The sequence below is a fragment of the Pteropus alecto genome, unplaced genomic scaffold, assembly GCF_000325575.1.
Source record: "Pteropus alecto unplaced genomic scaffold, ASM32557v1 scaffold21, whole genome shotgun sequence".
Taxonomy (NCBI): domain Eukaryota; kingdom Metazoa; phylum Chordata; class Mammalia; order Chiroptera; family Pteropodidae; genus Pteropus; species Pteropus alecto.
The window spans coordinates 25,913,033-25,937,868 of record NW_006436282.1 but is presented as its reverse complement, the minus strand read 5'-3'; the positions used below and the strand labels follow the sequence as shown (position 1 = coordinate 25,937,868).

At 47.2% G+C, this 24,836-nt stretch overlaps 1 protein-coding gene and 1 pseudogene across 1 annotated transcript in view; one reads left to right on the top strand and one right to left on the bottom strand.

The window, feature by feature from the left end:
• ELMO1 (engulfment and cell motility 1) overlaps positions 1-24,836 on the top strand; it is a 404,818-nt gene that overhangs the window by 314,169 nt on the left and 65,813 nt on the right.
• Positions 19,294-19,412, bottom strand: LOC112479977 (annotated as a pseudogene).

Sequence of the window (24,836 nt, the reverse complement as noted above, 5' to 3'; positions counted from 1 at the left end):
TTCTCCTCCTTCCATAATTCCTCTTGAGATCACACACACACACACACACACACACACACACACACACACACACACACACACGCACACACACACACACACCACATGTTGTGCCAGGCTTGGAGCAAGGAAGAATACAATGTGGTCATTCATCCAGCAACATGCAAACACATATACCCATGAGATGCAAGGCTCAGTGGGTCCGTTTTATACAGGCTAAAATTGGAAACGACCTACATGTTCAAGCCATAGGAGAAAAGTTAAATAAATAGAAAATTGTGTTTTCCTTAAAAGAAGATGATGCATTAGCATAGGGATTTACACAGAAAAGGTGTTTGCATTGGTCTATTAAAAAGGTTTACAAACAATATGTACAATATTATACTAAAACTATTCTTACAAAAACTACTAGAAAGATATGCACCAAAATTTTTAAGTAATCTTTTCATAAATGATAGGGTTAGGGATCATTTCAACAAATATTGCTTATCTACTGTTTCTAACTTGATTGCATTGAATCTAACATACTCGTGTAATAAATACATCTAACAGATTTTAACAGTTTAGGCTTTCAAACATTAACTGCAGACCTAAAAAATATGTGGGTAGACAGCTTGGGACTTTTGCGTGATGTCCATCTATCTGTCAGTAGAGCATTACCTTCCAGCATTTGGCACCGTCACCTCATTACAGTGCAATGCCATGAGAGTCATCGTCTTGTGAGCCCCCTGAGCAGTGCTTTGGGGTAACAGAGAGATTTGTCTCCTCAGAGCAGAAACAACTCCAGTCTTCCTGTGCTGTGTTTTTTTTTTCTCCCCAACGATTCACGTACCAGTCGAATTTTTCTTATATATGTAAACTATGCTTAAGACTCTGAGACAAAATAGAATGTGTTGGGTCTTTTTTTTTTGAGGCACATTACAATTCCCACTTTCCCTCCATTCGTTTCTGGAACCGAGTCTAAAATGATGGCTTTTTCTTTGAACCTTGCTTGAAAGTGTCCCGGCTCCTTCACGGCAAGGCTCCTTTACCTGGAGCCTTCAAGGTGAGAGCGATGACATGGAGATGCTGCCTTATTAATCAAACATTTGCTCTGTGCTGGGCATTAATCACACAAACCCACACAGCTGGATCGGATTCATTAATGTCATCTTTCACGGCTCTTGTCTGCCCACCCTGCTTGCTCTCTGCAGCATTCATTGAAATGCCACTGAGGCTTGGCGGGCTGGCTTCATCTCTCTCTCACCTCCCGTGGCCAGGTGCTATGTTTGCCTCCCAGAGGACAGGAAAAGATCACTAAGAGGTTACCAAGCAGAACATTTAATTAAAGGGCCTCTGATGGTCTCTTTGACCGATTTCTTTTCAAATCCGCCAAGATCTTCTGGGAGCTTCTTCTCGGAATTTGTGATACACGCTGAGCCAAATGACAGCCCGGGAGTGGGAACAGGTCAGAGCATGAGACTGAGCATCTGTATACCCTGGGTTTGCCCATGTGACACGCCTGGTCACCTGTCACTGCTCCTCCCCCAGGACATCCTGCTGGTGCCGAGCCCCTCCTCCTTGGTTCCCAGCCAGCTCCTTCTGCAGCCGACTTCCTCGCCCCTCTGTAGAGGTCTCTGAGTTCATCCCTGCTCTGGCCTTGAAATCTCCTTTTATTTAGTCATTCTTTCAACGGATATTTATTGAGCACTGACTATGTACCCGGCCCTGCACCAGCCCCTGGGGACGCAATACTGAGCCAAAGAGACACGGGTCTGTCCCCACGGAGTTTACATTCTAGCAGGGGAGACAAGCCAAAGCAAAACAAACGAGTAAGTAAACAAGGCAAAATGATCCGAAGTGTAAAAACTGCTATGAAGTGAACAAAATAGTGTCAGAAACAGAATCTACTGGGGGTGGCAAACCTTATCTCAAACACTGTGGCCAGAGAAAGCTGTGGTCCCCAAACCGGCGCCATAAGCATCACCTGAGAACCCGTTAGAAATGCATACTCTCCGAGTCGGAGACCCTGGGTGGGCCCGTAAGGCTGCATCTAACAAGCCCTCCAGGCGATTCTGACGCCCACTCATGTTTGCAAAGCACCGATTTCAGCTGCAGCTCTGTGATGGGCAGGAGGTGGCCATGCAGAAGCGTGGGGGAAAGGACATTCCAGGCAGAGGGGCAGAAGGCCCAAGACAGGAGAGAGCTTGGCTTGTTCAAGGAAATGAAGCCAAGACCGCTTGGGCTGGAGCAAAGCGAGGGGGCGGGTGGCGGAAGATGATGTCGGTGACGTGGGCGGTGATTAAACCGTGCATGTTCTTGTAGGCCTGGGCGAGAGGTTTGCACTTCAGTCAAAGTGAGAAACCATTGGAGCATTTAAAGCCCTACTGTGCACTGATCTGACTTACTTTGAAGATGATCTCCATGGCTGAGCCCAGAATAGGTTGGGGTGTCTTAAGAGTAGAAATGGGGAGACCAGTTAGGAGGCTGATGCACTGCTCCAAGCCGCAGATGATGGTGGCCTGGACCAAGGTGGTGTCTGTAGAGATGGAAGCGATTCCAAGGTATGTTCTAGAAAGAAATTCAAGAGGACTTGCTGGTAGTCTGGGCACAAGAGGTGAGGGGTTCTGCAGGGGAGGTCACGGCCGACCGCCCCACTTCTGCCTTGAGCGACTGGGTGGATGGAGCTGACGTATGCCGCTCTGGGGAAGCAGCATGGTGAGGCTGCCTCTGGGCCTTTTGCTCACCCTCACGACCGTGTCTGGGCAGGCGGCCCGCAGCAGACAGCTTCACAGAGCCTCCCCTCAGCTCGATTCATGCACCATGTCCTCCGTTCAACCCAGGCCCCTGAGCGACCGTGTCTGGGCAGGCGGCCCGCAGCAGACAGAGCCTCTCCTCAGCTCAATTCATGCGCCATGTCCTCCGTTCAACCCAGGCCCCTGGGAGAGGACCCACTGGACTGACCCCCATAATAGCTCTGTCTCTGTAGCATGGTGTCTCGTGTGCGTGAAGCTTTGAGGAATATGGAAATCACCGTGGCTGCATGTAGAGCAGTGTTCCCGCTGGGGAAGGACTGAGTCAGTCCCCAGACTTGCTTAGAGGCGCATACTTGTGTTCATCGTAAGAGGAAAAGAAGTAGAGGGAAGAGACATAAATTGCCTGGAGCCATGGAGCCAGGACAGCCTTAGAAAGTCGAACCGAAAGACAGAAACGGAAGGTAGAAGTCGCCGGAGACAAGGGAGGAAATTGCAGAAATCTGTGGCCCGGTGGCGGATGACCCTTTGCTCAGTCACCCACTGTGAACCGCGGGCGGGCATAGGATGGGAAACAGGTTTTCAAACTCTTCCCGTCTCCTGCGGAGAAGGTGGGCTGGTTACATAAAGAGCCGCTTGTGGGCTGCTCAACTCCTGAGTCCTGCCCGTGAGTCTGAAGGAAACGTCACCTCCTCTCTCACATGGGTGAATGATGAGCACGTGTCAGTCACTCGGGCCCGTCCGGAATCAATCACCTCCTCTTGGGCATGCGCCTTGCTATCTGTGCGCTGTGCAGAGCACTTCGTCCCTCATTTCCTGTGTCTGTTTGGGATACGCAGCTCGCTGCAGCTTCTAGATTTAAACCCTGAAAAAGGTGGTGAGATGGACAGCGGAGGATGTAAAGGGGTGGGAAGGACAGAAGACCGAAACGGCCGTGACCTAGGAAGAGAAGTGGATCCTGCAGAAGCCGCTTCGCCAGGCAGGCTCTGGGAATTTGCTTTGGAAAGGTGTTTACATTGGCTATGTGATCGGCATCTGAGACCCGTGGTTCTCAAATAGAGGAAGAGATTTATTCCAGGGGGCATTTGGCAATGTCTAGAGACAGCTGTGTCACAGTTGGGGGCACAGAGGTGGGACGCTACTGGAATCTGGCAGGTAGAGGCAAAGGATGCTGCTAAACATCCTATAACACAGAACAGCCTCCACGACAGAATTATCTGAACCGAAATGTCAATAGTGCTGAGGTTGGGAAATCCTGGATTAGACCATGTGAGAACAGAGTAAGAAAGCATAGTCTGTAGCCATCTACCTTGGGAGAGGATGATCTTCAGCTGGTCGTCAGAGGAACAAGATGAAGAAGTTCAGGGAAATCCAACCTATAATTCCAGTTCTTGTCATTCTGGACCATGTGCCATGTGTCTGCTCTGCTGATCATGGCACTTTCATAGCTCTGGGCAGACGTGGAGCTGTGGTATGGGGGCACGCCACGGATGTTGACCGGAAGGGGAGCGCATGGGTTGGGGGGGCCATCGTCATCAGCAGTCTTCTTGCCAAGGAGAGATGTGATCAGATTTGTCCCTTAGGAAGACAGCTCTCTGGATCGAAACATCCAAGATGACTGGAGGAGAGACCAGTTCGGGGGACGGTTGCCCAATCCAGGCAAGAGGTGATACAGGCCTGAATCAAGGTAGCGGCCCAAATCGGGGATGGGGCCAGCAGGTGTTTAGGATGTGGAATTAGCGGATTTCAGTGGTTAGTTGGGCATAATTGAGAGCAAGCTGTAGAATGAGAGATCGAGGATGATTTCTTGGTGGATATTGGAACTTGCAGTTGAGATAGAGAAGGAGCAAACCAAGATTTGGGGAAGGGATGATCTCGGTTTCTGAGCCAGAGGGGAAGTGTTTTGAGTACATCCAAATGGAAGTCATGTCTTAGGCAAAGCTAAGGGGTCTGATGAGCAAAGGCGAATGAGATGGGTTGGAGATACAAGATTAGCATCACGCGCCTGAGATACAATTGTAAGTTGTTTGAATAGATGAGCTCACCGAGGGGAAAGGTAGAGAGTGAGAAAGAGAGCCCAGGACTGTGTGCCCGCATCGAAGGGGCACGCGGGAGGGAGGAACTCATAAAAGATGCCAAGGAGGATGCGTGGAGGGAGAAGACATGGCTGCTTTCAGGGAAAAATACGTGGGCTTGATGGTTTCAGAAGGAAGGTGTGGGTTTTTGTGGAAAACCACCCACCCCCATCTTTACTACAAATACCAGTCTTCCTTTGGACGGCATGGTGCAACACACACACACACACACACACACACACACACACACAGGTTGTTGCAGAAAATGCCATCTGGTTTTAGCCAGGGGTGGCTTTGAAGCTTCGACCACAAAGAGGTGATTGAGAGAATGCCATTTTTTCATCCTGACAACGCTTTATCTTCACAGCCTGGCGGGAGGGTCCAGCGGCCGCTTGGACAACACAGACACTTACGCTGTAACCATTAATATCGCTCATTCTTCCCCCCTGCTGGGAGGGAGGGTAGCCCTCATAGTCACCCCAAGCCTCTCTTGCCAGCAACGGAAATTTCCATTATTGACGGGGAAACGGCAGGCTAATGGCACAGATGAATCGTAAATTTTGACAGCCCCGACAGGTAAATATTGGCTTTGCACAAACAAGTTTCTATTAATAACCTGTCTGCTGTAGAAACTCCACAGATGGCAGCAGGGCGGTGCCCAAGCGTTGATTTTCCCAGGGTGCTCGGTGCAGAAAAGCACAGCTGTCAGCTTTGCTGTTCTTGTTGCAAGCTCAGGCTGCCTCTCCTGTGCCTACAGCCTGTCCCCATCTCATCCTCCTTTGGCAGGCAGAGGTGGGGACAGGTGGAGATAGGCACTTCGATAAACTGCCTCCGGTGCCTTTCATTCCAGAATTCCAAAGGGGTTTCTTAAAATTGTCACTTCTTCAGATTTTGCAGACAGTGTGGGAATTTGTCTGATATGGAGATTGGTCAGCCCTAGTAACTGAAGTCGATCATATTGAAAAGAAAACCAGGTGACATGAGACACATAGTCTCTCTGGACTGTGTTCCACGTGGCAACTCTGCTAAATAGCGCTTTCAAGGGCCCTGGGCAGACGTGGGGCTGTGGTATGTGGGCACGCGATGGATGCTGACTGGAAGGGGAGCAATCGGGGTGGGGAGCCATCCTCATCAGCAGACTTCTTGCCAAGGAAATTTGCCCAGTGGCCTCTCACTCCATCCAGTGGGCCAATGGAAATGTAGTGAGTCACCACTGGAAAAAAGCGCAGGCATTCTTATTTCTCAAATGTTGGGCTAAGAGCCCACAGCTGGAATAATGCTGATGAAGCAATGGCATTCGACCTAGTCATTCCAGGGATGCCCAGGGAGCCCGGTGCTAAGTGAGATGCTCCATCTTGGAGCTGGGCTCTGGCACGGGGGTGTGCCGGTACTCCCCTCCATCCCTAATGTTTATTTTTTCTGCTTCTCCTGTTTCTGGGGGCTCGTTTATTTAGTGCATTTTATTGTAAACCCCTTCACCCTCTTCTGGAAGTAGACAAGGCATAAATCACGTAAGGTAAATCAAATGATTCTAGAAGGTATCTATAATATCAATAGTAATAAAAAAATGTATTGTGGTTGTTCTACAAAGTCTGAGAAAACAAATGATAAAAACAGACTATTCAATCAGACAATTTGTAATAGAAAATTAGGAGGAAAAATACTGTGGAGAACTGCAGTAGAAAATGCCATGTGAATAATAAAGTAACGGTGACCCCCAAAGCAGAGACATCTGTGGTTTTTTTCTTTTGCCTTGTCCCAAGAGAGGAGAGCAAAGCTCACTCAAGCCAGCGATCATTATAAAGTGCAGCACATATGTTTGCTGTGCTCTGCGTTCACGAAGTGAATACGGGACTTTTGTTCCTGCTGCTAGGCAACTTGTCACCCTTAGCACTGTCCTCTTTGGTTTGCCTGTGGGTTTGCCTTCTCGTTATAACTCCACATTCAGAAGGAGTTCTAAATTCTTAGAGCTTGGGGCTTCGGGCTTTTTTCTCCAAGCCTCGTTGCCATGCCCGAAGGCCTGTGTTTGCAATGAGGGCTGTGAACGCCTCACAGTCTGGGGCGTGTCCAGCGTCTTCTGCCTCCCCAGCCCTCTCTACAGTGCTTGGCATCCAGCAGGTGACTCGATGAGCTCTGGTTATCAGGGACTCTAATTTCCATATTGGAGAAAAGATCAGAAAAATTCTTCATGGGTAAAACTACAGCTTGATATTCAATGGTGGAGCTGAGCAAGATGCTCAGCCTAGGAAATGATGAGTCATCGTCCACTAAAACTGTAAGAAGAATAGAACGCGTCACGCAGGAGGCCCCAGTGGTTCAGTGGCAAGTGTCTGAGCTCTGTGATCAGACGGACTTCGCTTCGAATTGTGCATTCCTTCATGTGACCTGGGGGACTAGTTTTTGGGTCTCTTTGAATCTCGGCTTCATCATTTTAAAAATGTAGATAATAATAATTGAATTCCCAGGATTGTGGCATCCAAGAAGCCATATAATGTCGCTGTCACAAGCAGCAACTCTCGAGCCACGTAGCCAGAGTCACGTCCCTGCTCTGCCATTCACTAGCTGAGCGATCTGTGGCAAAGTGTCCTAAACTTCCTGTGCGTAAGTGTCCTTATTTTTAAAATGGGGCAGTCGCTGTGAGGAAGAAATAATTAATATATGTAAAGTGCATAGAACAGCGTGGTATCTGAAGTGTTCACTGCATGCTTGTGACAGGTGGCCCGAGGAGGGACGCCCTGCCCAGCATGCTCTCTTCCTCCATCTCCGTCTCTCAGTCGCCCTGTGCTTCTCTAAACTTCTCAATCAATTTATTATTTGTGAAACCGGTCATCTTCTTAAAAGATCGCACAGCTATTGTCTAGTACAGATGGTCTCACTAAGAGGGGACCCGCGCCAGCGTCCAACGAAGCCATGAAAAAGACCTTCAAGGCCCCTGGAGAGAAAGAGACAGGGTGGGTTTTGTTATGCAGAGCTGGAGTTAAGGTTTTGTTTCTTTTTTTTTGTTATGAAAACATGTTCCTTAAGTGGAAATAAAGAGTTCCAACAGTTTTAAAAACCAAAGTGAGACACAGGCTTACCCTGTAAGGGGTGAGTCCACTGTTTAGAGGCAATAAAATATACTTATTCAAGATGTCGATATATACTCCATTCGTTGGTTCGTTCATTCATTCATTCATTCAAACTCTCTCATATAGTGATTGTACATCAGCTCTTACGCCAGATGCTGCGCATAGAGATAGGATTAGGACTGCCTTCATCCCCCAAAACTCCAGCCACATCTGCAATGTCAGTTAATGAAATTTGATGACACAAGCAATCGGACCGAGATCTTTTGGTGAGAGAGGATCCGGAACTAACAGGGAGATTTCAGACAAGGGTAGGTGATGAGCCTCGTGATAGGGCCAGTGCGGTGTCTCACTTGAAGGTGAACTTAACAAAGAATGTGAGAAAGGGAACACCAACGTGACTTGGAATTTTTTTTTAAGAATTAAGGAAAAAATATGTCGACAATCTCAGAAGGACATACACGAACTGAACACTGGATCGTGAACGTGTACAACGGAAGGCCCTGGCTGAGTTTGTTTCATGCTCACGCTAACCAGGCGGTCCGTGGCATCCCTGTTGTACGGATGAGGAAGCGGGAGCTCGAAGGGGATGCGGGGATCGCACGCCCAGAGAGCTCCTCTGAGGTGGGCCCCCAGATTCCCGGGTGGCTGCCGTCTTTGTCACAGTGCAGTGGCCAGCTATGCCGCCCTGCTGCTGCTGCTGTGGTCTGACGTTGACTGGGCATCATGATTTTCACTGCAAGAGAACTCCGGAAGCTCTCAGTGGCGTGTTGTGACAGCCGCCTGTCGTCTTCTGGCTGCTTGGCCATCTTTGCCCTTCCTTCCAGAGCACCTTATTGGTGTAATGCCTCCCAGGCTTGCTCCACTGCGTGTTCCTTGCTTCGGCGAGCGTTCATCATGCATGTAGATTTATTCGGAGAGCCTAAAGAATTCCCCGGCTGGGGTGGCGAATCTCCTAATTAGCATGCAATGCCATGTATGACCTCATGCTATAATTCCTTCAAGCAAAATATAGCGACCCCACCATCAAAATAAGCACTTCCTTTAAGAGGAATAAATTAGGTCGTGTATCCAGATCTGCGCCTTCACAGTGCAAATCTACAGTTTTCATGTAACAAAAACAATCTGTTGTCTACAACAAAGAAAATGTCCTATCCGTCCTGAAATCCTCATTCCATGTAGTAAGCTTCCTCGGAGAGAGGTGGCACCAGCCTGTCTCCTGAGACCAAGAAAATGCTGCTTTTGAGTCTTAGCACAGTTCGAGGACTGTCACTTGTAATTACTTCATGTTTCTATTTCAAGAGTTGTTGACTGATGCTTTGACAAAATCATTTTGTTTTTTCCAGATGTCGCTAGGGGGGTCTTAGAAGTAACATGCAGCTGCACTTCCTGGTAGAAGAGGAAAAACTTTCTAGCTGTGAGAGGAGGGGGCTACTTAGCGGGTCAAGGTTGGGTGCAGCTCAGAGACCTCTGCCATCCTTTGGCCAGTGTCTACCAGGTTGTGACTAGTGTGTAGAGACCTGGTCTAACAAGGAAGTGCTTTGAGCTGTCACATCTTAACAAAAATCTGTCTCGAAATTTCTATTGATGAGATGATGACTATAATCTATTGGCTTTTAGGTAAATTACAGGTTACTGTTTACCTCTGCCCCCAAAACTCTTGCTCCTTATAATCACCCAACACTAAGCTAAGGTGATGCTAGCTTTCCAGCACTATCGTGAATCCACGGGAACTGAAATGGAGTGAGCAGGAAGGGGTGGGAAATGGTAACGAAGTCCTGACACCTCCCAGCTCTGCGGTCTTAGCATGTTGCTTCACCTCTCTGAGCTCGTTCGCTCATCTGTAAAAAGGAGAGGAATAAGGTCCACCTCACAGGGTGTTTGTGAGAGGCCGTGTAAGGGCGCTTCGTACAATGAATGCACTGTCTTCCAAATGGAGAAGATGAGTCGAATCCTTTAGGAGTGTGCGTTTGAGCATCTGCCCAGGACTGGTCCCAGGGCGGAAACCACAGCCCTTCCTTCCTAGGTTTCCAGATTGCCTGAGTGGGTTTGGGTTTAGCGTGCTATTCTGATGACTCCTTGACAGTGCTGTGCAAATTGCTCAGGGCAACAATTTCCAAGGTAAACTGGAAAATTAGTAGGTACTGTGTTAGGAGACAAAATGTCTTACATGACAAAATATGTTTGTGATAGCCTAAGTGTAATAAGTTGAGTAGATTTAACATCTATGTATATAGCTGTTACTATATACACACCAATGTGTGTAGTGAACCTCCAGGAGGCGGATGTAAGCAATTAAAGGTCTCAAAACTTTACATCGCAGAATTCTTCCCTTCTTCTTCCATTTTTTCTTTCCGCTACCCCACCCAGCATATCATGGAACTAATGAAACCCCCAGCACACTCTGAAAAGTGCCATTCAAGGAATTCTAAAGGGACCACCTTGTCTCTTTACACCTGTGCTAGCAGAAAGGCATGGGGTCCTAGGTCAGGCCAAATGCCAAAGACAGAGCACAAACACATGACTTCTGAATATGCCATATATTATGGGAAGGTAACTGGAACAGTAGGCTTTTTTCCCTCCATGGTCTCTGTTGAGCTGATGTTCCAGAAATCAATTTGTTTTTCCTAGAAGCAATATAGATAAGAGTAATGAGATTTATCCCAAGAAAAGACTATATAATTAGAAACTAACTTGGAATTTAGTTTACAATGGCTGGGGATATTTCATAAAACACATCGCTGAGAGCCAGTGTCACCTCCTTCATGAAGCTGCTCTAAATTTCCCAGCTAGAAATTGTCTTTCTCCCAACCTCTTATCACACTTGACCTGGGTCTCTCTTGTGCATTTATAATTTACCAACCCACACAAGAGCTAATCGTGCACATGGCCTATCTCCCTTGCTGGTAAAGAAACTCTTCTTGTAGAGGGCCTCTCGGAGCCTCACCATGCCTAGCACGGAGCTTGCACGTGCTGGACACTTGGACGATTGACTTGGTGAGAGTTTCTCATATTCCTCTAAGATTAAGTATTTACTCTACTGTTGTTATAATTAACTAGTTCTTATTAATTAGCTAATATTATTGAATAACTATGTGCTAAACACTTTGCATTAATTATTTTATTTAATATTTACAACAAAACTCTGAAGTAGATACCTTTTCCCCTCAGGTTACAAATAAAAAAACTGAGGCTTTAAAAAAAATTATAAATAACTTGCCCAGTATCAGAACTAATATTCGAAAGTATGGGTGTCTCTTACCCAAGCCTGTGCTGCTGGTCACTAAGCATCACTTTCTCAGGGGCTAAAGAGTAGACAAAAGCTCAGAATCCAAAAAAACAGCCTCAGAGGTACTTATGTGGTTCCCCACCCTCCTGAAGTCTCACTGTAAAGATAATCACCGCAAGAAATGAAAGACTTGCAGGCCACCAGCCAATTGCTTTTTCTCCTGCATTTCGGGTATGCAAGGCTCTCCCCGGCCTGTTCTACCTGAGGTCGCTTTCACCACCTTTGCCCTGCCGTGACCACAAGCCCTTGTGAAGGTTGAGTCAGTTGCCAGTTTCTGCAGTGTTCCCCTTGAGGAAGTCCCTCCAGAGAGAACAGCCTCAGAGCTGGGAAATGGTTGTCTGTTTGCTCTCCACTTACCCAGCTGCTCGTGGGTTAGGAGGATGCCAGCTCCATATGCCACTCCAGGTTCTTCTCATGAACAAAGCCTTCATGATTTCTACACCTGACGATTTCCAGCCTATCGCCAGTCAGGAAGTCACACCAGTATTTATTGGGCACGTGTCACTATAAGAAGTGGGTGGCACTATGAACTCATTCACACCATTTCGATCCTTTTTCCTGGTTTGCTTTTGCTGGGGGCCTACGGGATGGTGAAGAATGCTCCAGGAGGCTTGAGTGCTCATTCTGGATGAGATGCCATTCCGTGCATGCTGTGGGCCAGCCGTCTGGGCCCGCTGGCTCTCAGTCTCCCCAGCTAAAATCAGGAGGATGGCCTGGCACTTTTTCTCTCGCTTTCTTGGCCTGTCTCTCTTAGAGTGGGTGCAGCTCCCCAGGGAAAGGGTTTACCTGCAATCTAAATGGGGATGGAGACTCTTGTCTGCATGTAGCACAGTCCAGAACCACTGCACTATCACTGATGTGTTTTATTTGTGCCTTCATCTCCGAAAATGGTCAGAAAACGCAGTTCTCAGTAAGTGAATGGAATCAAAGTCGGAGTGGATTTATACTCCATAGACTTTTATTTTAAAAAAGGTAAAACATGCAGAACCGGCGAGTAGAGCCATTCTAAGGGTATTTGGGCTCCTGCTTCATTGGGTTAAATCTTGGAGCAGGTCTCAGACCTCAGTCTCTGATAAGTGGCTGAGTCTTTGACCGAGATAAGACATGGCCAGGAAATCAACAAAGCCCTTTCTGAGACTTGTGCCAAATATATAATTATATCCACAGGAGATGATGTATGGGTCATTTTCCATTTTTTTAAATAGCTTTAAATTTTTTTCAGGTAAAGCCACGTGCCTTTTTTTTAAATTAAAAATATCTAGTGTTTTGAATCAATAGACTTTTTAAAGAATGACCGTCACTGAACGAAGCAGACAAACTTTCCCTCCCTCATGGAGCTTATGTTCTAGGTGGCCATTGATGACAACTAAGGTAAAACAAAAAAAGCGTTTGCCTGCCCAAGAACATGGCATCCAAAATGAAGCAACTGAATAAGGGCCCTCTTACCCCATGCAACGGGAGCTGGCAGCAGAATTGTTAATAGAAAAAGACCATGAAAATGGTTATGCTTAATCATAACATGATATATGTGCACCTTAAATATTTTATTTTAACTTAAAACATATCAATGCAGAGTCATTCACCACATTTTTGCATGTGAGGCCAAAGCGCTTCCTGGGTTTGCTGACTGGAGTGTTAATGAGCATTCGTGCCTAAAAGACGTCTGCGGTTCCCATCCTCAGTTTACTTAAAGTGGAATGAGCTCTCGAAGGCATTTAGGATGCGATCGAATCTTCCAGTCTTCTGTGGTTGACACACCCACACCTGGTTCGACAGTGGGTTTGATTTCGTCTTAACTTTTTTTCTTATCCAATCTTCCAAAGCGTGCAACTTAGAGCATTTTCTCCACACACCCACATTGTATCAATGTCTAGAATATGCAACCAAATTGCATAATTACAGTGACCAGTATAACGGGCAGAAGAGGTTTGGAAACAGACCCCAAAGTCTCACATCTCATCTGGTGCAGGCAGAAGCCCAGGGGCATGTTGGCAGCTAGACTGTCAGCTTGGAGTGTCGCTCGGGCACCAGTCCCTGTATTTTACAGAAGAGGCAAGAACATTTCTTAACCTAGCAAGTCAGTTATGCAGCGATCACTTAGGAGAACTAGTGTACTCCTGAATGTGACCGTAAACTCCCATTATTTGCATCTCTGAGAACTGTGTTTCTAAGCCTGAGTGCTAGAGAAGCTTGGAGGTCCCATGGGGTGGGGGCAGGGGTTCAAGGGCCATTAGAGATTGCTGGCAGCTGGTCTCTCCCCAGCTTCCTTCAACTATAGGAACTGTCCCTTTATCTGTTTTATATAACTGGCTGCTGCATTTAATTTCATTTCTTAAGAAAAGACAGAGAATGATTGTATCTTTAGATAAGGGGTGTCGGGGTGCTTTCAGAAAGGAAATTTTAGACTTCAAGCAGCCTAGCATAAATTACCATCGATAGAGGACACCTGATAACATTTCTAATTCTTTTGCAAAGACTAGTGATTTAAGATGCCTGGTTTCTCCCTGGTTTTTTTTCCGCCCTCCCCATTAAGTGTTTCTGAATAGGCGCTGTGTTCATTTCCTAGAGCCGCCACAACAAAGCACCACCGACCAGGTGGCTTAAAAGAGCAGACATTTATTATCTCACAGCTATGGAGCCTAGAAGTCCAAAATCCAGGTGTCGACAGGGACAGTCTCCCTCTGAAGCCTATAGCGGAATCCTTCCTTTTTTCTCTCTAGCTTCTGGTGTTCTGTGGCAATCGTTGGCATCCCTGACTTGCAGCTACATAACTCCAGTCTCTGCCTTTGTCATCACATGACGTGCTTCCTGTGTGTCTGTGTCTTCACACTGCCATCTTCTCGTAAGAAAACCAGCTATATTGGATTAGGGGCTCACCCTACTGCAGCATGACCTCATCCTAACTAATTACATCTGCAGCGACCTTATTTCCAAGTAAGGTCCCATCTGAGGTGCCGGCATTAGGACTTCAACCTATTTTGAGGGAGAACCACAATTCAGCCCCCAGCAGGCACTAAGGATTTTCTGGATATAGTTCTCCCGGCCTCCAGCACCCTCGATTCTTAGAAACTGCCAGTGAATAAAACAAAGCCTCTCAACATTCATAATGGCAGAAATGTCCTTGTGCTTGAATGAAACGGAAATTGATCCCCTGGGAGAATCCCTTAATTGAGGCAAGGCCGTGTTCGCCAAGAAAAGATGCCGCGGTGGAAGGAACGATCATGTTTTGAGTGCTCGCTCTGTACTTAGTCCTGTGCTGAGCACAGCACACCACTTTGACTTTTTATTTATCTTCCCCAAAATTCTAATAGGTATCTCTATTATTTTATATCGTTTAATTTGCGAGTAACAGAAAACATGCAACTGTTAGTTACCTTTAACAAGAAGAAACAGTGATTGGCTCGTATCACCGGAAGCTAGAAATAATGGAGACTTCAGGGCTGGCTTGATCCAGGGGCTGCAGCTCTGTTTCCCCCACGATGCCCTGGGCTCTCCTTCCTCCGTGTAGCAGCTTTAGTGCTGAGCATTGCACACCACAACATCCGGTGGGAGAAAGAGGGGTCGCTTTGAGACATGATCCCAAAAGGAGCAAGAACATTCACAGAAGCACCCAGACAGCCTTCTGCTTGTATTCGAGTATACGCCCAATTCTGAACCAAATATTGTCAGAAGGGTGAAGGGTATATTCAGACCAATCAGGTCTGCATCTGGGGTGGTGGCATTCACTCGGGCTCAAGGACTACCCAGAGGATAGATGGATACCTGAATAAAATTAGGGTTCTCCTAGAATAGAGAAGGAGGCAATCATTATATAAGCCACTGACAACATCCACCAACAACACAGCAGGCCCAGTGTACATTTGAAATAACTAAGATGCAGGGAAATTAATCACTTCTTTCCAAAATCACGCAGCTTGTGAATGTGAGGCTAATGTTTGGCACCCAGTGTCTCTGACTTTCTCATCTGTCACGCTACCACCAATTCCTTCTGCCGTGGCTAAGCGCTTCCCACGCTTTCTGGAGTCGTTACGTAGTCTCGGCTTCTTAGAAACTTGGTCTCTACACACCTGACCATGCACCTTGTCATAAGAGCTCCAAGAGCCTCATAATGTGGTGTGCCTCTGTGAGTGACAACTGCCGTTGAGGCATCGAGGGTTGAGAGGGAATTCTGGGAGAGCCAGTGCTGGAAGGACAGATTCTCTACCTGGACAGACGGCCTCAATAGAACCACCGACTCGTTAGCTTCTCTTTCGTGCTTTCATGCACTCCGATCAAGACATCGGATAGGCTGGCTCTCACTGGTAAGGGCACTAACACATAGAGGAGGGGAGGGAGGGAGAGAGGGAGATGCTCCTTCTAACTTTGCAACGAGACCGCCTTGGGGACCATTTCAGACGAGACAAGACAGACAGACGGCCTCAATAGAACCACCGACTCGTTAGCTTCTCTTTCGTGCTTTCATGCACTCCGATCAAGACATCGGATAGGCTGGCTCTCACTGGTAAGGGCACTAACACATAGAGGAGGGGAGGGAGGGAGAGAGGGAGATGCTCCTTCTAACTTTGCAACGAGACCGCCTTGGGGACCGTTTCAGACGAGACACCTGAATAAGCTCTCAGGGGGAACATGCCGGTGGAGACCATGGTGGTGTTTGTTATGGTTGAGCAGTCACAGGAAATCTCTGCCTTCCTGCTCGCCTGGCATCTCACTCAAGTGATGAGAAATGAAGAGCGAGTGTCCGCTGCTCAGACCTTGGGGACAGTGTGCGTCTTTGGCTCAAAACCTTGGTTGAACTATCTCTACAAATTTCCTGTATAATTTTTCTGGCCTTTGGCTCTAATGTTCCAGGGGAGCATTGGAAAATCCAAAAGTGTTTCAAGAATGTTAACTCTTAGGAGCATCTGTATTGTCAAGGAGAAAAAAAAATTATTTTGCCCATTAGTAACCTTTACGCTAATTGTTTCTTTTTTCATCTCATAATCCTCAAAAGCACATTTTCATTTCCATTTCAATCATTTCGTTTACTTGCATCCAAAGCAGAAACAATCACAATGTCATTAACTTGTATAATGCCCCAAAGTAAACAGCCCTTAGCCTTACCTAGCCATGCCTGGAGCTTCTTTTTGTCCTTGGAGGGCGCTCCCACGAGGTTGGTTTCCCAGTGTGTGCAGGGAGGAGGAGATGCTGTGGATGCTGTCAAGGGGGTATCCTCCCCCCATGCTGTGTTTACAAAGCAAAGGCAAATGTTGCTCACTCCTCAGTCCTGAGTCAATGTTTCAGCAGCCTTGCCCGCCCCGCCCCCTTCTTGCTTGGGGGAAGGGCTGAATTAAATTTACACACAATAGGCCTGGTTCGTGGATCCCAGGAATGTGACTTGCCTCTGAGTTGTTCCCAGTTCTCCACATCCCTGCCCCTTGCCAGGTTGGCCCAGTCTCTATAAACCCTTACTCTCTCTTCCTGGTGCTCAGATTTCCTCTAGGAGTGAGACCTACCCTCAACCCAGCCCCTTGGCTTGACGCCCACAGGGCTCCCTCCAGCGCCCATACCTACCCAGAGCCCCTGGGATCCTGCCAGGAGAACTAGATCAGCAAATTTCAAACATTTCCACAGCCAAACTGTTTCCTATTAAAGAAAAAAAAAAAGTTAAGAGGAAGCTCAATAAATAGTGATAATAAAGACGTCAAATACATGGTGACAGGAGACTCGACTTTGGGTGGTGAACACACAGTGCAATATACAGATGATGTGTTGTAGCATCGTACACTTGAAACCTATATAATTTTATTAACCAATGTCACCCCAATAAATTTAATAAAAACTAATAAATAAATAAAAATAATAGAGACAAAAGCAGAAGCAGAACTGTTCTCACTCAAACGGCAGGGGTCAACCTTGACGTTCTGCTCCTCGGTCCTCTAAGATGAATTCCTCCACTTCTAAACACAGGGTGAAAATCGCAGACCTGAGACCATGTGGTGGCTGGCCTGGCCGGGACTCTCACCTGCCCCTCCATTCTGTCTCCAGCCCCCCGCCCTCTCTGCCCAGCAGTTGGAGACCTCAGACCTCCCCAAGTTTTTCACGTGTCTGGAAGAGTCGCACGGAAGTGCCCTTCTGCCACAGAGATGGAGCCCTCCCAGGCAGGAGAACATTGCCCTCGTGCCATGGCCCTAGTGCTGGATCTTTCCTCCAAGGGCTTGTGTTGGCCGGAGGTGTCTCACTGTAGCTACCGAGCTTAGTGCTGGGCACTCAGAGATGAATGAAGCACAAAGGAGGGTGCTGACAAGTTGACTCAGTAGGCTGAAGAGTTATGGCAAAACTTCACCTGAGAAATACCCAAGAGACCATTGGATGTTTAAGACATAGAGAAAAGAATACGATCGGTTCTCGTCTTTGCTCTGTCTCTGCTCTCTGGGTCTTCTCAGCCCACTCTTTCTTCAGCCAACAGAACATATACCCTATAGAACCTTCCAGCTTTGTTTCATTTAGTGTCCCCTTACCTCCATGAGACTAAGCATGGTCAACCCTTTTCTACATCACGAAGACATCCAATTAGTGGAGTATGAATTAGCAACGTTTTTTAATCCATGCATTCCAAGATTTCCAGTTAGACGGAGATAGACCCCTCAACCCTCATACACTCTCCCCTCCAGCTATGAATCTGGAAGGTACACAAGGGTATTAGGCCCGTTCCTGTCTTTTAGCACTCATCACCCAATCCTTGAATTGATTTTCATTTGTCTCCCAGTTAATCAGAGCTCTCCTTGAGAGAGGAAAAGAAGGAAACTAAGACTTATCATGAAGGATGCTGAGCCAAGAACTGTATGGGAACCCTCTGTCATGTGTGGACGGGGCCACATTTTCTTAAAATGTCTAATAGTGCCTTGCCTGCCTCTTAACACACCCACAGCATTTCATGAATGAGTGAGTGAATGCACAAGGCTGTTCTCTAAAAAGCAGGTCATCTTATATCTCAGCACGTTTGCCACCTAGGCCCATGTAACCTATTATGTACAGTATCTAATTACCCGAAACGGTACCTTATATTATAGAAAGTTTTCTGATTTTCATTCACATTCTTAAAGAGAGACACATATACACAAAAGTCAATAGCACATAAGATTTGCTCAATTACTATTTGATACATAGAGATAGTCATTAAAAGAATTCTGTGAGGTAGATAATCCCATTCCCCTTTTCATGGGGGTAATTCCACATCTGTCCGAGGTCACCCACCTCAAGTTCTGGATTTGTGCTCATTGGTTACATCTCTGGAGGACCTACTATGTGTTGGATGCGCCATGGATGCTGTCCATGTGTTTGTAATTTCATTCTACGACAACTCTGCGGAGTCTAATCGATGTTACGATTAGGGAACTTATGAAACTGAGGCCTCAAGAAGATAAATGAATTGTGTTTAAGGCCACAACTTCATGCAGGGCAGGCCCCTTTACCAATAGTGCTCATTACAGCTCAGGCAGCTAGTCCTAGTCCTAGACATTGACCCTCTAGGACAAATCCCATAAAGCCGCCTTACTTGTTCTAAAGGAAGCTCTTTTCTTCCCAAATTTGCATTCATCTTTCTTACTATATGATGGTGCTCAATACTGTGAGGTGGCCAAAGTTTCCATCTTATTCAGATTCTGCATTATTTAAGACTAAACGCTTCAACTACCAAATCGATACTAATGGATCAAGTGTAATAGGAAAGCCAGAAACTCATTTCCATTCTGACCCCTTTACATGACCGATTAAATGGTGGAGATGGAGATGGAGACAGAGAGAAAGAACAGGAGCCCACATTCTCACCTCGCAGGTGAGTGTGTCTGAAAAGGCCCATCGAACTCGTCTGCCTGGCCGTGTGTGCAGAAGCGGAGGAAGCAGCCTTTTCCACCCTGGGGACACACCCTGACCTCTTCTTGCACTCGCCCGCTTGGAAAACAGCTCAAACGGCAGATAGGACAGGGTTGAAATGATAGACTTTCTCATTGGGAGACGAGAAAAGAATCAGGTTTATTTTTTTATTTATTTTTATTTTTGTTTTTATTATTTTTTTTAGACGAGGCAACCGTTGGTCGACCTCACAGATTGCAAGGACCTTGTCAGCTTACAATCTCTTATTTATTTATTTATTTTTACACCTACAGCACCTGGTCTTCCTAGGTGGTCTCCCATCCAAGTACTAACCAGGCCCCACCCTGCTTAGCTTCCGAGATCAGAAGGGATCGAGCTTATTCAGGATAGCATGGCCGTAGACTCAGGTTTATTTTTTTAAACATTCAGTGAGGTGTTTCTAAAAACACAACATTAAAAAATGATACACCTGCACATGCTCTGTAGAGGATGATTTTATTCCGTCTTAGGGGGTATTTCGGTTATGGCTTACTCTCGCAGAGAGAGAACAGTGCCCATGGAACACAAGAGTGAGTAACGGAGCATGGCGTGTGGCTTGGGAGGCTTCCCACTAAATGCGACTCAGCAAATGAAATGCATAAGTAATTTCAATGATAGTATAAGAGAAACGAACCTTCAAAGGTTATGAAATTTTAGCTTTAACTTGGGGCGCCTGCACGGAGGTAGGCTTTGAACTCTTTTCATCTTAAAAAGGCACATCCTGAAATATTACAGTATATGCATGTCGAATAAAATTCACTGAGTCTGTAATTCAGAAGCAAAATAGAGCTTTTGAATTCTCCTAACATCGGTCTGCTATTGATATTATTAACAGGACTGCCTCGGGCCCCAAATAACTGAGTTAGAATTTCTAGACACATCTGAGGCCACGGCTACTCCCTGGCCAGTAGCAGATGGCCCGTGGACTGGGGAGTCTCAAAAACCAGGGCAGTTAGTTCAGCTGCCATACAGAGAGAGCAAGCTCAGGGCTGCTCGCAGACCGGCTGTCTGCTTTGGGTTGACCAGTTCTTCTCACATCAGGGATGCTACCTAATGAGCAACATAATCCCCGAATGTAATGCAGGCCCTCGTGGGGATGCATTATTTCCTCAGGCTACTTGGATGTTATGGAACAGCAGGCTATTTATTCCCTCAGTCACCCCCAAAGGGGTGTGCCAGCCATGCCGATGAACTTCTGCACCTCTATTTTGGGAGTCTCATTGACAAGCACTGGCTCATGTCCAGGGGACTCACTGGGAATGGGTATTTTTCAAGTGCATTCGGAAGCCAATAGAATAGATTTGGTTGTCACAGACTTTAATATTAAATATTTCGGTCTATATTACCAGCTACTTATGTTGTTCTGCTACAGAGACTTTAAGACATGCCCTCTTTTAAATTCAACTGATCGAACCTTTCATCGCACATTCTTTCAATAAGTATTCAGACTGGACCATTCAGAGCTGGACCACACCGAACATGGAGCTGGAGGACTTCAGGGCACTTAAGAAAGGTTTGGGGAGGGTGATGCTAAAGGCCATGGTATACTCACCCATAAGAAAGAGTTATATGACAAGGTCCATTGCAACCTAACGTGAGAAATTTTCCTACTAGTGCCTTGATACGTATTCACCGTCCTTCGGAAAACTCAGATGTGGGAGGCAGGAAGCCGACAGGAGGTGTGAACCCAGAGCACTAGGAGGATGTGACAGCCCCAACTCTTTCACGCACACAGTGGGGGAGGGCAGAGCTCAGTGGCGTGGCCGCCTCTGGACCTTGGGAAGAGCCCGGCAGGAGCCCACGCCCCAGCGTGCAGCTCCCAGAAGGCAGTGGGAGAGAGCACGGGCTTAGGCGTCTCCCATTATCGTCTGCTTGGTTCCCAGTCTGCTGTTTACAGGCCCTGTGACCTCGAGTAAAGCTCTCAACCTCTCTCCACTTTCTTGGCGATGTGGAGATAGCGGGCACAGCGCTTAGCTCCGTCGGTGTCCGGAGAAGGAGGGTGGTCAGTGGCCAGTGTGGCTGCGCTGCCTCTGCTGTCAGTCCCTCCGTCCTCTGTCCACATCCGAGCTCGTGCTCAGGGGCACACACACGCACACGCGCACTGTACGGCTCTGCATGTATCGCTGCCTCTGCTGTCAGTCCCTCCGTCCTCTGTCCGCCGTCCACATCCGAGCTCGTGCTCAGGGGCACACACGCACACACACACTGTGCGGCTCTGCATGTACCACATGGACGGAACGTATACATGGGTACATTCTTGCCTTTCCAGAAAGTTCTCTTTCACGTTCAGGCTGCTACTTTCTTGGAGGAGGCTGTCTGTATCCACGGGCCTCTCCAAACAGCCAGATGGTGTGATGACTGACTCCCTTTTAGGCTGTTGTTAATATTTAGTCAGGACTAGGAATGGGGCTTGGGGTATGAGGGAGGGGTGGCTCATACCTTTAGAGGCAAGTGTTATTAACCAGGCAGTGGGGACCAAGCAGAGTCTGAAAAAGATGGCGACATTATCTCTTTGTTGTAAGGCGTCACTGCCCCTTGCTGCTTTTCTGGTCAGTACTTCTTCGACAGGGGTAGAAAAAGGTAGCAAAATACACCGTTCTTATCAGATCCTCAACTTTTCAAGTGTAGAACGCGTTTGCGTGTCGCTGAAGCCGTTCCGGCTGCCTTTCTGAGTGTGTTTCCCAGTGGTTCTCTTCGACCGGTTGCACTGAATGATGCTTGCGGTCCCGTCGCCTGGGTGGAGAAAGGAAAGCATTGCTGTCGAAGCCCTGGAGTCTGCAGGATGAGAGGTAGAAGATACGTAATGTCCTAAAATAATACTGTTCTTGAGTAGAAGTGTAGGTGTCAAGAGACAGCCAGCTTTCGGTTTTCTGGGGCAGAAGGAAGAAGACACACTTCTGAATCCTGAGTTAATCCTGAAGCCTCATTTGAACTAAAGGTGCTTATCTTCTTAGTTAAAAAGGTGACCAAAAAATGACGCTTCTGAATCTTCTTTTCCCTCATTTGCCTTTTGAGATTTTCAGAGATTTACCGACACCTAAGAAAAGTTATAAAGCACTAAGAGGTGAAGTTTGGGTTTCTGAATAACCAGAGGTTGATTGGTATGATTTATTCAGACTGAATTCCAGTCTGGCTTCCCAGAAAAAAATGAGAGACGTGGTCGCCTATTTTCTGTGATTCGAACTCCCGAATGTCTCCCTCTTGGGCCTATTGCTGTAGCTAAAATGACGGTCCTTAGAAGTAACCAATTTTTTCAAAGATGTAAACAGCCCATGGGCCTCTGTCAGTCATTCTTATTCTAGTCTGAACTAGTTCCTTCCAGTCTGATTTCTAGAGTTATACTAGTTGTATTGGAGGAAGGGGTTTTGCAAAAATCAAAATAGTTTGGTACTGTCTCCCAAAATTGGGACTGGATGTAGTACCACAGTGGGGAGCTCCCGGTTTGGGGCTACTCGTGTGCTATAAGCCTTCATCTCTACTACTCCAGCCTCAGGCTCCGTGTAATCCTGGTCAACAGTAAGAGGCAGCAGACTGCACTGAAGGAGAGAAGCTGGCATCGCGCTGCTGGGGAATGACAGGGTGCTCATAAACACAGACATCACCCGTTCACTAAGCATTTTATTCACTGCCCTGTGTCTGGCACTGTGATTGGATGTTCTAGTCCTGGGAGCAGGAAGAGGTAGCTCTGTTCTCTACTCAAACCGCACCCAAAAAGAAATTTGCAAAATCATAACTTGACAATATACATGTGAAAGTTTGTACCCAGCTTCCCCAAAGTTGCACAAATAAAAAGCGGTCAGTTCAGGATTCGGACCAAGCTCTGCCTGACACCAGCATCCGTGTATGTCCTGTACCCCTCACTGCATCTCTCCTGGAGCTCAGAAGCCATCCCAAAACTCCTGAATTGCAGCTGTCTGTCAGTAACCACCACTAGTGATTTGAAATGTTCGAGTGAATCTTGCTGCTGACAGGTCCCTCTCATTTACAGATAAAAATAGAAATTGACTTTTTTTTTTTTTCCAAAAAGGCAATAGCAACAGGCTGCGCCCCAGTGTGACACTTGGCCCCGGTGTGACACTCGGAGCCACATTTCAAAGGCGCCACATCCGTCAGCATAGCCCACAGTCTTGCTTCGATCCCATGTGGCTGGGCCCTGGATATTTGTTGCCAAAGTGGCAGGGGCCTGGACACGCTGTCTGACAGCTTCGTCTGACAAGGGTGTAAGCAAAACTCCCCTCGATTTCCATAGTTGGGGAGAATGCGGGGAAGGGAGCGACAGATGCCACTTTTTGTCGTCTTCCGAGTCCTGATCGCCCCATTTTTCTGGTTTGATAGAAAATAGAGCGTACGTTTAATACTGTTCCAGCTACTGCCGCAGAAATGGTGGCGTGAACCCAGGGAGCTGTAGGGTAATTAGCACGTCCGCGGGCTCCTCAGCAGCAAGAGGCAGAACGAAGCCCTACTGCTGACTGTTCACGGTGACCTGTCTCGAGGGCAGGTTGTTCTAGCTCACTCCGCAGCGTTAGTGTGAGACAAGCCGGGGAAGACTCTAGAACTTCACTAGCACTAATTTGCACAGGGGTTCCTGCATGTGGGATTGTTGCTGAGCAACAAATTCTAAAGGATATTGCATGGAATCCACGTTCGTGGCTTTGTGAGCAGGTGTAACGTGTAAAGGTGTCTGTAGTTCAACACGTTAGAGAAACCCCTAGGTTAAGTGAAGAATCTTGGATTTGCTAGTCATTCCTAAGTCTCCGTTGTAGCCTTCGCGTGTTTCCTTGGCCATTAAGTTCATTTTCAAGGAGCATCTCTTGAGGCAGGGAGCGTGGTCATTAGGGAATTTGGGGCCAGACAATCTGGGTTCAAATCCTTACTCTGCCACTCACTAGACACTGGAACTCTGGTCCTCAGCTAGTTGCCTCAGTTCCCTCATCTGTAAAATGGGCATCATAACAGTATCTACCTCCTAGAGGTGTTGAAACAATTAAATGAATCAAACCGTATAGAGCCTTGAGAACTGGGCCTAGTACGTGGTGATGCTCTGTAAGTGGTAGGACTATTGTTATCAGTTTGAAACTAAAAGACTGGGCATCTTTTCACACGGTGCTAAGCCCCCCACAGACAATTCCGTAGGAACCGGTCTCTTCAGAGCTGATTGTCGTTTGTTTCCAAGTGAGTCACGGGGATTTCTGTCTCTAGTATGAGCAGAATTAGCACAAATTCATTTAAAACGCAGAAACAATAAATTACGGGATACCTGCATTAGAGATACAGAAAGGTATAAATCATGAGAGTCAGATAGGAATCTGAAGATAACGCTTTGGGAACCTGGAGGGATAGGCCTCTGGGCTTTGGAGATCGCTGCAGAAATGCAAGAAGCACCCACAGCAGGGCAGACGGTCCCCACCCGCCCCTCCTCATGCTGGGAGAGTGTGAACACGGCCTCCCAGAGAGGGGGCGCGAGGCGCTGAGCGCCGGCCTCCCCGTCCTCTCCTCCCTCACACCAAGGGGCGGAGGCGGGAGAGGTTCAACTTTGTGAGGTTTCAGCACAATTCTGAGCGGAGCCCAAAGCAATAAAAGATTCCGGCCTCAGTTTGAGTGGGTCCGTTCCCGGTGGCATTCTGGAGGCTCGTGCAAAGGGCTCACTGTCCCTAACCCGGCCACATGTGAGACGAAAGGGACAACTGCCCACGGGGGTTTAAACATGCACGGCCATACTCTTCAGAGAGACAGGAGTCCAGCAAGAGCTGGGCCTCAACCTCGTCATGAACTCAGTGGGCGACAATTC